Source organism: Gobius niger (genome assembly GCF_951799975.1).
Source record: "Gobius niger genome assembly, chromosome: 8".
NCBI classification, from domain to species: Eukaryota; Metazoa; Chordata; class Actinopteri; order Gobiiformes; family Gobiidae; genus Gobius; species Gobius niger.
In genome coordinates, this window is record NC_136859.1 from 31,333,015 (window position 1) to 31,345,645 (window position 12,631).

Genomic DNA, 12,631 nt, shown 5'->3' on the forward strand with positions numbered 1-12,631 from the left:
TTTTACATGGATTAAAAACAATTTCATGTATTAGAAAGGATATTTGAGTTAAAACATGCATTGTAGCACAGTAATATGATAAAAGATTTAAAAGAAAAACAAAGCTATAGCAAATTGAAAAGAGATAGGATAACAGATTTTTATTTAGCTGTAAACAATAATACCATTATTGTTGTGCAGGCTAGTTTTTCATGGTTAAGAAAACCCTGGATGGATTTCCTGGATTCTCTCCGGACGGAGATGGCGAGCCTGTGCCCAGAGCAGAACTGAACTTCGAAGAACAACTTGCTTTCCACCAGTGGCCGAGTGGTAACACCTCAAAACACCACTTAAAGGAAAAATAACTGAACAATAAAGACAATTGACTTGACGTACGACTTGAAAAGAGATACACTGAGCTCATTAGGACTGGGGATTGTTTTTGTTGCATATGCCGGCTATGCTGAATGTGAAATATTAATAATTCTGAATCTTTATTTTTTATTTTGTCACTAAAACTACTTTTTCTTATTCACTCCTTGTCTCCAGCCATTTCATTGCACACATTCACTTTAGTTCCTATTGTAATCCTACTGAACCTAGTAACTGGTCTATAATTTTAATTTCTCTTTACCAACTTAACGTGAGTCAGGGGTTACACCAAGCTCCTCAATCTAGAGCTTTAAAATGTTTTAAACCCAGCATCCTGTCTCTATTTCAGCCTGTAACATGCCAACATGTAGTTTTGCTTTGATTCCTTTTACTTTACCCAGGCTTGGCTCAAATATTTGTATTTTTCACAAAGTTCTTCACAACTCTGGGGTGCTACCCTGTTGACAAATGACCAATTTAGTTTTAACCTTTTTATTCAGTCTCTTTCCAATAAAGCTGGACCGCTACCCTTAACCGCAAGTAGATTAAGTACCCGAGTGATCTCATTACATTTAGCAGTAACAGAAATACTCCCTCTCAGTCTCAGAGATTGCTTACTGTATGTTCTCAGCACACAGTTTGAAGGCATCAACATTTGCTTCCTGAACCTACGTTTGTACAGACTTTCAGAAATCACAGATATAGCTGCTCCTGTGTCTACTTCCATTTTTAAACGTTTGTCATTCACCCTTAAATACACATAATAAGGTTTTACAATGTCTCCTTCAGAGTCACTGTCCTCACCGTCTGCTTTCACTGAAAACATCTCTACATCTTTGATCTTACCTGCCCGGTACTCTGTGGCAAACCCCGGCTTGGCTTTGACCTTCTCTTCCCTGGCTGTAGGCTGTGGCGGAATCTGCAGTCAGATGGCGCGTGTCCGTGGCCCGCACATCGGTACCATGGTTTCCCTCGCTCTTCTTTCTTGCTTGTGCTCGTCTTAGAAATAGCGTTAGCTTTGTACGTTTTCTGGGACCACTGCTGGGCATTTTGCTTTGTTACCTCGTAAAACAGTCCCGTGTCGTATGCTGCTGCTGCAAGCGTTAGGTCTTTAGTGTGAGCAGAACCCGGTCACGGAGCTTGTTGACCCCACACACAAATCTATCTCTGAGAGCGTCATCTAGGAAATTCCCAAATTTACACGCGGCTGCTAGCTTCCATAGGCTTGCCATGTACTCGCTTCGTTGTCTCGTTGATTTCTTGACTTCTATCCTTGTGCAATAAAGTGGGTCTTCGGCACAAAATGTGTCTTCATGAGCTAAATTAGCTCTGCGAGTTTCTTCTCCGACGGCCTTAACGGTGCACACAAGTCCATGAGCAGCGTGTGGTTCTTTTTACCAACCACTGTCAAAAGCACTGCCCTTGTTTTGTCATTGTCTATTTTCAGGTCATTCGCCACAAAGTACTGCTCCAACCTTTCCAAATAGGCTTCGAAGTTTTCTTCGTTTTCATAAAAGGTTTAAAAGGTTTTCACCTTTTCCGATTGACGTTGCAATTTTTCATGCACTTTTTCTTTCGTCTCCCATCCTCGTCGCCAAAATCTTTTGTGTCCAGATATAAAAACAGGGAAGTCCTCTAGTAAAAAACTACGTTAAACTAGGCATTATTGAATGGCTTCTTTATTAGCCGTCAAGCGGCTGAACAGCATGGTGGAAAACATAAGTTGCTCTGCGCCTGTAACAATGCACCACTGCTGGGCATGAGGCGCCTTCTACTGGAACGGTGGTGACAAGGCTTTTGGTTTAAACACCACATGTTGCTCTTTTAAAGGGGGGGTTTTATGCAAAATCGACTTTTTCAAGCTTTACATCATGTTATTATGTCATTCCCTCATTAAAAACATGCCTGAAGTGTTGCCTTGGCACATTCACGTATTTTTGAGTAATCTGTAAAAACTCTGATGGCGGCCATTTTAGGGATAGGTTTGCCTGAGTCCTCCTAGGAACGCCCCCACCTCCTGGAGACGCCTCTGAGCTTTCGTCACCAGCCGAGTAACCAACCACTGCTCCTCAGCAGAACCCCCTCCCCACTGATGCCACAGACAGCGTGTGGAGGGGGCGTGTCGGAAAGAGTCAGAGGTTCTTAAAGAGTGCTATAGACTGGTGCTATGTGATTGAAAAAAGCATAATACCCCCTCTTTAATGAGAATAGTAATTGTTTGAAACAACCAAATCGGTCTGGCCCGTGTGGAAAGTTCAAATATCCAATGTGACCCTGGCATCAAAAACCTTGGCCATATCTGGCCGAGACTACAGACCTATCTGACACCTGAAGAGACACTCTTCTGCGGCTATAGACTTTATTCTTTGGGCTAAAATGGGACATTTAAGAGAATGATAAAAGAAAACACAACACGCAGGGTTTGCCACTTGGCTTTATATTTTATTATCTAAGTCCAGGTCTTATCAGTAAGGGCAGGTGTTGTGCGCTGCAGTCGTCAGGGTGAGCCCTACAAAAGGCCAAGGCTGTTAGTATTTGAAAACAAGTGCCGCTGTAGGTTTTTATCACTTTGTACAATCATGCATACCTCCAAGTATCCCTCGACCCACTCAATTATGTTTGTCACTCGTGTGTACACTCCTGGTTTGTTGGGTCGGCCACAGACGTCTCCCCAACTGACCACTCCCGCCAGTCTCCACTCTCCGATGGCGGTTTCACATATGAGAGGCCCTCCACTGTCTCCCTTCGGACCATGAAAAATAAATAAAAGGTTTCTTGTCAGACAGGTTTCCAAATCGAGGACACTTGATTGTCTGTAGGCTTTACATTGCAGGGGCTCACCCCTCCGCACATGTTGCCGGCGCACATCATGCTCGGAGTAAGGATTGCACCATAGACATCTGGATGCGAACACACAGACTGGTTGATCACTTTGACCTGAGCCTGCTTTAGCCTACCGGATCCACGCCCTAAAGAGAGGACAAAGAAATTGAGTCCGATCCATGTTACAATAGGATACGATGCATTCAAGACTAGAGCAATTATGTGGAAATCATGTTCAGATCACATCAAGTTAAGGCCATCAAGGTACAGAGCCAGGGCCATTACAAATAATATAAAATCAGGGGTTATGCAAAACTGTCATTCCCTGCTCTGTCGATGGCACAGTAAGTATCTGACAAGTAAAAAAAACATGGGTGTTTTTTGCTCTATGTCTGTGACAAAGATGCCCAATATATGATCATTTTGAGAGGCAGAGAACAGAAAGGATTTTAAAACACTATATATTGTTACCTAAAAAAATATACACCCTGGCATGTGACATTATGTTTATTTTTTAATAAAATTTGTGTACTTACAATAAATATAAAACAAATACATTTTTATTTTTATTTTTTTTTGCAATGTAAGAATATGATTTATACTTATCAATGGCTTAGGTCAGTGTTTAAGTCACCCAAAGCACCACCTTAGAAATGACTTGACCTTCCAAGTACAACCTCATAAGACACTTGATATCTGAAGTACCGCTTGGCCTAGATCAAGATCAAGTGCAGCTTAAAACATCTCTAAAAAGGATCTAAAGACACTTAATTTGGACTAAATTATGCCATGGCTGGGTGGAAACCATGTCAAGACCCAAAAAATACCAAACTTAAATGCAAAAGTAAAGCATAAATAAATGTATATATAATTGAATCTACAGCAGATTGCCCCGAGTACCAGTTTGGGACTTAAATAATTTGCCTGCTATACGTGTGCTGAACTAAATGGATACTAGAAGTTGATCACAAAGACTTGCTCGTGGTTTTGCTTTTAGAGTGGACTAAAATACTTCATGTTTGCAGCAGCCCACCTCCCTCCTTCGTGTGGCCCCAGCCTGTGACCCAGCAGTTGGCACCAGGGGAAAAGGAATCCTCCGCTCGGGGCAAACACACGGGACGCACGCCATCTGCCAAAGTTCACAAGATAAGACTTTTCATTTCATTGTGATCGCCAAGTGTTTGCAATCACCGGATCATCTCATGATCTACTGTACGACTGCATTCGGTAAATGATTGAAGGTCGAACGAGGGCGAGTTCAGAGAAAGCTTTTCTTCTCACAGGATTATCTTTTCATTAAATTTAAACAGAACTGAAAGCAACTTTATGTTCATTAACCTCTTAACCCCACCAACATATCCCGTCGTAACCTAAAGCGTAGACTTCCAGGAGTTCACCTACATAAAGCTGTTTAACCAGTGGCCAAAGCAGCAATGAATGACATAAACTGAGCGTCATATCTTCTGTTCTCGTAGCCTTTTTTGAAGGCTGTATATGACTCCAAAGAAAGGCTCAGAGCGGCAGGTGCTGCTTCCCCCCCGCCTCAGCTGAGCGGGACAGAGGGACGCGCACTTCTCTATTTCTCTGCTTTATTAAAATCGACTGTTATATTCACCATAGCCCTTTTTGTTAAACTGTAGTAAAATGCAAAGAAAAGTGGAGTGAAGAGATTTGACAGGGGCTCATAGACATTAATTCACGCAGCTGTTTAGGTTGTTTTTTTCTTCCGCATTATGTTGCGCTGCTGCTGCTCACGTGCACTTGTAAACAACTCCTCGTGCTCGGCCACGGCTCGGTTCGTTTGTGTAAGTGTGAGCGCGGGCCGTTCGGGGCATCCAGGCCTTTCCTCAAACGAGCTGGAGAGTGGCAGGTTCGGATGTCCAGTGTGAGTGCGCCCTGAGTCAACAACTGGTGGCCAGACACGCCTCCTATGTATGACGCTTGCAAAACTTCACGCGCCAGCTAACAGGCGTTTGTCGCGAGTGTGAAGTATGTGAAGCGGCGTTGTTTGGCGTCCAACGAGAGGCAGATGGGGCGTGGACGCACCTTGACTCCAAGCTGTTCCTCCATACTGATACTGATTCATACATCGATGTCGACCTCCGGGCTGTGATCGCCAAAGCTAATATACATGTCAATACATTTTCCTAGTCGCCACTTTTGCCTGTTTGAGTCTGTCCAGGTTGAACTGCTCTTATGCCTTGCGTTGTTGCTGTCACTTTTTCACGTTCTTTTCCATCACAATTTTGCCACTTTTTTGTTGCAAAAATTAATCGCTTTCTTTTTTACTCTTTTGTTGCTCTTTTTGTTATGTTTTTGTTACATTTTCGGTTCCTTTTTGTTGCTCTTTTGTGGCTTTTTGTTGTCACTTTTTGACACATTTTTGTTGCATTTTCATCCTGGTTTTCTTCTAACATATGTCACAATTTTGATACTTTTTTCAAGAAGCTTTTAGATTTTAGTAATGGCAAATTGGAGAAAATGTGCTCGGTACCGGTGGGGGTTAAGAGGTTGAACTGGGTCAAAAGATAATAAACAAAATACTAACTAAGACCTAAACAAGGTCAAAAATCAGGACTAAAACTGACCGACCTAGACAATTATTTCAAGTAACATTACTCAACTGCATTTTTTCCCCTCCCAAGGATAGTTGGGAAAAAATAGGACCCCTAACCGGCTGATATATGTGTAGCATGTGGGTGACCTATTGCCCTCTTCACCGTGGTTACCGCATTCCAGAGATAACCAAAACCCCCACCTCAAGACCCCCAGACCATTTTATGGTTTTGGAATGTCTTCACTTCACGTCACAGATCAGGAGAAAAAGACTGTGATGATCTATCCTTTAACCCTCACAACCAGAGATGAGAACTCTCTATTGACCTTCGAATTGGACTAAAGACTGAATCTCAAACATCCGATTTGAGTAATAAGCCAATTCTTTAATTCATGGACAGTGAGAATGAACTCAACCGATCTGTTCTAATGATGAATTCTTCCCCAGGTCAAAAAGATGCAATGTACAAACATACTGTTCGAAATGTTGGAATGCATTTAGAAAGTTTGTGAAGTTGTTAATGTGTTTATCGCAATAGGAATGTATTTCATGAATTTCTCGCCAAGATAAGCCTTCCTCCCTTCCCACTTGGGCCCTAATAATATCGGGTTACGGACTGAATCATTGGTCCAAGAGTCCCGTGGAGGGCCGGCCTGGTATAAAAAAACTGGAGAGACGCTCTTGCTCTTCCTTTTGAATGCGCTTCTTGTGAGAGTGTGGTGGGACAGGAGGAGAGACGGAAGGGAGCACATGGACATCCCCCGCTGAACTCTGACCTCTCCTTTGTCTCAGATGGACCACAAGAACTTTAAGTTTGAGCCCGTCGTTTGACGTGATTTGTAACTATCTGTTACTTCTTTTAAGAACATTTGCATTTTTCCTACAAGACAACAACATTTTTGATCGCTGAGCTTTCAGCGAAACCAATTTGAGTCTAGCTGGTCAATCCAAACCCCAAGGCCCCGAGGAGCTGGAGAGAGAGGCCGTCGGACACCAGGACTTTGGAACGCCGGACCACAGTTGGCGTGGAAAACTTTTCTCACAGTCGTAAGCTCATAGACCTAGCTCAATAAGACTCACATAACTTCTCAGAAAACCACCTTATTGACTTTCAGATACAATTTTAGAACATTATATCTGATTATTCATCCTATTAGCCTTTTAGGTTATTCTGTTTGTACTTTAATATTTAATGCCGTCTGTTAATTGATTTTGATCATTAAACCTCCATAAACCACAGTTTGCTTTGGTAATGTCGGTGTTTATTATTTCAGAATAAGGGTCCATGTGTACGTTAAAGATCTTACTTCCTTCAGATAACTGTAGTTTAGCCTCCTATTCTTACTTTTATTTTGTTCGCCTTTCGAACTGGTGCCCCGTTAAATTTTAAGGCTAATCTACGACCTATTAATTAATTAATAAACAAATTAATTGATTAATAAACCCTCATACCCTACATATGTATACTGTGTACCAGAGTTAGGGTAGAATATTTAAAAGTAGGAAAAAAGAGTATAGTGTGAGTACTGTGTAACTGTGTAACAAATACTGTGTACTGTGTAACAAATCTACGTGTCACTGACGGCTGGTGAACATGGGCCTGTAGATACACTCTGTCACTGCATCCAACAGATCAGTTTGTGGATGCAAAACAACTTTCTCCAACTAAACTCAGACAAAACTGAGATCATTGTTTTTGGCCCACAGGCACAAAGACAAAGTGTTGTCAGTCACCTTGAGTCTCTCTCTCTAAAACCAAAAAATCAGGTTAGAAATCTAGGAGTGATCATGGACTCAGACCTGAACTTAAACAGCCACATCAAAGCAATAACATCAGCAGCTTTTTACCATCTGAAAAACATTGCTAAGATCAGAGGAATAGTGTCAAAACCAGACTTAGAGAGACTTATCCATGCATTTGTCTCCAGCAGGTTAGACTACTGTAACGGCCTACTCACTGGCCTCTCTAAACGAGCTATCAGACAGCTACAGTACATCCAGAACGCTGCTGCTCGAGTCCTGACAAGAACCAGGAAATATGACCATATTAGTCCAGTGCTCCGGTCTCTGCACTGGCTTCCTGTCACTCAGAGAATAGACTTTAAAACAGCTCTGCTCGTGTACAAGTCTTTTCATGGTTTAGCTCCAAAGTACATCTCTGACATGTTAGAGCCGTATGAACCATCTCGGGCCCTGAGAACTTCAGGGAGGGGCCTCCTGGTGGTTCCCAGAGTCAATAATAAACACGGTGAGGCAGCGTTTCAGTTTCATGCAGCTAAAATCTGGAACAGTCTTCACGAGGATGTGAGACAGGCCTCAACTCTGACAATGTTCAAATCCAGGCTGAAAACAGTTCTTTTTACCAATGCATATGACTGAAAGTATTTTATCTGCACTCTCGCCTTTTACTGTAATTGATTAATTTTATGTTGATGTTTTTATTGATTCTATTTGTTTTCAACTGTGAAGCACTTTGAATTGCCTTGTGTATGAATTGTGCTCTACAAATAAACTTGCCTTGCCTTGCCTTGTTTGAGCGTAAAAGTTTGATTTATGTTATGTAAACGATGAGATAGAAAACATGTGATAATTGTAACATTTTAAGGAAATACCATAACATTTGAATATATAAGAAATTACTATGAAAAATAAAGTAAACAAAACACAAAATTTATCAATTTTACATCAAAATGACATGTTTTCACTTAAAGATTTAAGTGAAAACATCACTGCCTGTATTCCTTCAGCAGATGGCGCCACCTTTCCCTTCTTACCGTTCATGTTGATCTCTGTGATGGTCCGCAGCAGACCCACATCGTAGTCGACGGTGGTGATGTTGTATTTGGGGTGACAGAGCACCTGCTGCGCCGCGTAGCGTCTCCCCGGGGAACCCTCTTCAGTGAACACCGAGTTCACTTGCACGAGCCAATCTGAGACGTTCAACCTTTCGCTGTGACTAATAAAGAGGAGGAAAAACTCTGTTAAAACTATTAAACATAAACGGTTGTTAAACACAAAAATAAAGCCACCAACTCATTTCGCCCAACAAATAGAATTTATTTCAATAATTCTTTTTCATTAAGGGCCCTTCACGTAACCATATTTAAATAGGGAAAAGGTGGAAAAGCTATCTTCACCTTGTTTGGAGCTACAGTGGAGAGGAGGAGAGGCTAAATGCTAACACTGTCTGTGCTGTGTTTACGTGACTGAGGACCAGACAGGTACAAATGAACTCGTCTAAGCTAAGGTAAGAACATATCACAGTATGTAACACAACTACAACTGCAAAACACAACTACAAAAATAGGATACAATTTACCAATGATATGCAAATGTTCCAAATTTTATCTTGGACGTCCATCTCACCCAGAGCTAAAAGCAGATCAAAGAAACTTTTCACCATAATAAATCTTTTTCGTAGCCCTCTGGGGTAATACAAGTGTTAATGGCATGATTGGGGGGTCTTTCAACTCCCCCTGATGTCTCTCGCCAGAAAACCACAATTTCAACTTTCCCTGCCTCCAACCCGGCAGCCCCAATAGTTTAGTTTAGTTTAGTTTAGTTTATTTATTTATTTGAACAGGGGCAGTGTACAATATACATTAACCTCAAAGGGAGAGATGCATTGTACCAGGTTATAGCACTTGTGCTAATTTCCACCTGCAGTCCCTGGGCAGACTGATGTCAACAAAGTCATAAAAATATTAATACAGAATAATACATTTCCCCAAAAACAGCATTAAAATCAACACACACTTCATTCATTCAAAGCATTAGATTTCACGCTCTTGCATACACACCAATTACAGGACATTATGGGAACAAGTTTGTTTTAAAATAAGCCATTTTTTAGCCTGGTGTGAAAAAGTGTTAAAATTTACACATGTGGTCAGCTCTGTTGGCAACATATTCCACTGTTTGATGGCCACACTGGAGAAAGCGGAGCTGCGGAGTGCGGATTTACACTGGGGGGTCCTACACTCGCCCCGAACAGTCGACCGAGTGGCTCGAGATGAAATTTCTGAGCTCAGTGAAATAAACTTTTTTAATGGAGGAGCTGCTGTACCATTAATTATCTTGAACAACAGACAGAGATTTGAATATATGATTATGTTTTCAAAACTTAATATACTATGTTTTTTAAGAATATGACAGTGATGATATAAGCGAGATTTTTTGTCATGAACTTTAAGAGAACTTTTGTACAATGACTCCAGGGGCCTTAATGCTGTTTTACAGGCCTGCGACCAACTCGTCATGCAGTAGCGAAAGTGCGGGATTATCATCGCATTTAGATAAAGATTAGAAGCATCTATAGTCAAAGAGTTTCTAATATATCTAAAATTCGCTATGTTAAATTTCAACGTATTGGTTAATTTTTTTATATGTTTTTTGAAATTTAAATTTGGGTCCAGAATGACTCCTAAGTATTTAATTTGGTCTACATTTGAGATTTCCTGACCTTCAATGGTGATTTTTGGTCCAGTCTCACATAGTGAGGATTTAGAGCGATTTGTGAAAAACATAGAAACCGTTTTGTCAATATTCAAGGTTAAATGAGAGTTTTTCAACCAAATAGAAATGTTTTTCATTTCCTCGGTTAACTTTTGGGTAACCTCTTTAACAGTTTTCCCATGAATATACACCACAGTGTCATCAGCATACATTATCATTTTGGCATTTATACAAACAGATGGAAAGTCATTAATATAAAGAGAAAACAGCAAGGGCCCTAATATAGAACCCTGCGGCACTCCCATAGTGCATGCTCGTAAGGGAGATGATACATTATTTACTGATACACACTGTTGCCTTGCACTGAGGTAAGATTGAATCCATTTTATTGTACTTGTGCTTATGGAGAAATTTGTTAACTTATCTATCAGTAGTTCATGATTTACTGTATCAAAGGCCTTACGCAAGTCAAGAAAGACCGCCCCTACAACTCCTCCACTATCCAGACTGGACTTTATTTCCTCTATTAAGTAGCAGCATGCAGTCTCCGTTGAGTATCGTTTTCTGAAACCAAACTGGAGAGGATGTAGTGCAGCATTGTAATCAAGATGTTCCACAAGCTGCGCTGCAACAACTTTTTCGAAGATTTTGGAGATAGTAGGAAGGATGCTTATAGGTCGATAGTTAGAGACCTGGAGCTTGTCTCCTGACTTGTGTATAGGCTTTACCATAGCTGTTTTCAGCACTGTAGGAAAAATACTCTCATTTATAGACTGATTTATGACTTTAGTTAGCACTGGGGTTAAAATGTCCTTGTATTCTTTTAAAAACACAGTGTCAATGGCAAAAATATCTTTAGATTTACTATTATTTAAGTGCAATATTACTTTTAAAACTGCACCTTCAGCTACATTTGATAATTTAAGGAACGACTCATCACAATTAAAATTATATACACAATTTGGTTTCGGGAACGTATCTGCCAGATCCCGCACGGAATTTAAAAAATAATCATTAAAATGTATTGCCACCTCTGTATTGTCATTTTGAGTAGTTCCATTTATTTTAAGTTGTACATGGTCACAATTTGTTTTTTCTTTCCCAAGTAATTTATCCATGCTTTTCCAAAGAAGTTTACTATTACCTTTTGCATCTTTAATCAAATTTAGATAAAAGTTTGCCTTGGCTTTTCTAAGCTGCATGGTAACCTTGTTCCTTAGGCTTTTATATACATAATGATCAGTGGTCAATTTTGATTTAAGAAAGGTTTTAAGAGCCAGGTCTCTCTGCTTCATTAGATCCCACAGGGGGCTACTAAACCATGGCAGTTTCTTTTTGTTAGTTTTGTTTCTCTTTAATTCTGTATATTTGGCAACAGTCTCCTGTAAAGTTACAGTAATATTACTGCATGTATGCTCACAGCCTTTACTGTCAACTTTGCACTCCCAATCTATTTCCTTTAGATCATTCATCAGTGCTGTCTGATTTCTCTTAGGAACATGGAGAATTTTGTTTTGACTATTTGTTTGCTGTTTGTCCCTGTACCGGGATTTATTCATTTTTCTAGCAACTAGAGTGAGGTTGTGATCTGACAAACCTGTTATTAAGTTGTATGTTTTGGTAACCCTATCTGGTTTATTTGTAAATATTAAATCAATCAAGGTTTGGGAGTTTTTTGTTAGTCTAGTTGGCCTGTTTATCATTTGAGTCATTTGTACTGAGTTTGTGATATCCTTAAGTTTTTTCTTTTTTGTTTTGTCAAGCCAGTTGATATTCAGATCGCCCATTAACAGAGTTTCCTTTCTTTCATATTTTTTAAGTGTTTCAGCTAAGCCAGAAAAAAAATCATTTGCCGCATTTGGTGGTCGATATACAGCAAGTAAAATGAATGACATTTGTGCTGAAAGGGTTATAGTAACACCGACGCACTCCAAAGTTTTCACTGGAATGTCAATTTGGTGACTAGTGAAGCAGTCTTTCACGTAGATTAAGACTCCGCCCCCTTTCCCCTTCCCTCTGTCCCGTCTGTAAACATTGTATCCTGGAATTGTAAACACGGATAGAGGAGTCGTGGATGTTAACCAAGTCTCTGTAAGACACAGGTAATCAAGATTTGAATCCAAAAGTAAATGTTCCAACTGTTCCGTTTTTGAAATCACACTGCGTATGTTTATATGTCCGCCGAATATTCCTTTCGGTTTGGTTTTGGGGTTCCATAGTACTGACGCATGATTAACTGTTTGAAAAAGTTTAGTGTTTCGTTGTTTGGAGGTAATAATGGTCTGCAGCGAGCCGAGTTCTGTAGTTTTGGACGCACAGCATGCTAAGATGTTACCTTGTAGCATGGAGGTCACTGGTGTTGCCGTGGATGTATCCAGCTGCGGTGAAAGTTGTGAGACCATAGGGCCAGGATTTGCATGGACATCTCCGCATAGTAGTAACATA

At 40.5% G+C, this 12,631-nt stretch overlaps 1 long non-coding RNA gene across 1 annotated transcript; it reads right to left on the reverse strand.

Moving 5' to 3' along the window:
* Positions 1-3,230: 3,230 nt before the first annotated feature.
* Positions 3,231-8,576, reverse strand: LOC306967142. Its single transcript, XR_013793168.1, has 3 exons — positions 8,506-8,576; positions 4,208-4,303; positions 3,231-3,320 (listed from the first exon to the last, which is right to left on the reverse strand). It is a non-coding gene; the product is annotated as an uncharacterized lncRNA (long non-coding RNA).
* Between the last annotated feature and the right edge of the window lie 4,055 nt (positions 8,577-12,631).